The sequence below is a fragment of the Tigriopus californicus genome, chromosome 5 (assembly GCF_007210705.1).
Source record: "Tigriopus californicus strain San Diego chromosome 5, Tcal_SD_v2.1, whole genome shotgun sequence".
Taxonomy (NCBI): Eukaryota; Metazoa; Arthropoda; class Copepoda; order Harpacticoida; family Harpacticidae; genus Tigriopus; species Tigriopus californicus.
Window position 1 is genome coordinate 13,641,517 of NC_081444.1, and position 1,112 is coordinate 13,642,628.

The window sequence follows — 1,112 nt, forward strand, 5'->3', positions numbered from 1 at the left end:
GTATTCTGTTAGGATATCTCAATTTGATTTGCTAGAATAATGAAATTAGGTTTGGCTTTTCAATTAGGTTTGGCTTTTCACGGCTCTTTGGTAATACGTAATGATTTTAAAACCTAATAAGTGTATTGCTCATTTATGTCTTTGTTTAGCTTTAGCAGTTTCTCTCTGATTTGTAGTATAGTATTTCTAGTTCCAAATAGTTAAGTGTAGTTCTTTAGTTTGATTGTATTGGTCCTTGACAGTTAGATTTATCGTTCATTAGTGTATTGATTTCATTTTGTGTAAGACCAGTTTGTTGAGTTTATTCCTGTGTTCTTGTGTTGTTTTCCTAGTTTACATATGTTCTTGAATCCTTCTTTTTCTCTGTCCCTTACTTCTTGTATACTATCTCCATCTTAGATTTGTATGTTTAGTTTGATGTGAAGTAGTTCATTCCTTTTTTGCTTTGCTGTCCTGTATCCCAGGACAAGATTACATAGCCTTTTAGTTTCTTTACGTTTTTCTCTGTTTCTTACTTAGTCTCTTGATTTTGCTGCTCATAGATAGTTCCTCCTGCATTCATGATGGAAGCAATTTTTGGAAAAGTCAGTGAAGAGGCTGGAAAATGTTTCGACTTGGTCTTAGCAGGGAAGGATCCTTCTGTAGTCAATAAACCCTTTGTTATAGAGGCTTTAGTTGCTTGGGTCAATGAAACTAGGGTGGTGCTTGAAGAACAGGCTCACTCAGTAGTTTAGAAGTGGACTGATTTGACCAATGTTGAGGTTGAAGTAGTAGCTCCTCTTGAAAAAGAGCAAGATAAGACAGTTGTAGAGAAAATAGTCTGCCCTGCTTACCGGAAGCAGCCTTGTCCTGAAGAAGGAAAAGTCTGTCAGTTTGACCACCTTAAATGGTGTCAAAAACTTCTCAAGTTCGGCCTTGAGAAGTACAATAGGAAGAAGGGATGTTCAAAGGTAGATTGTCCTTTTTCTCACCCATACATGTGCCGTCAGTCCATGAGACTTAAGATGTGCTTTAATGTATGGTGTACCTCCGTCCATGTAGAAGGGACGCAAAGAAAGGCGAGAAATAGGATAGCTCAGTATTGTAGTTTTAGAGCTGAACCTATTCCTAAA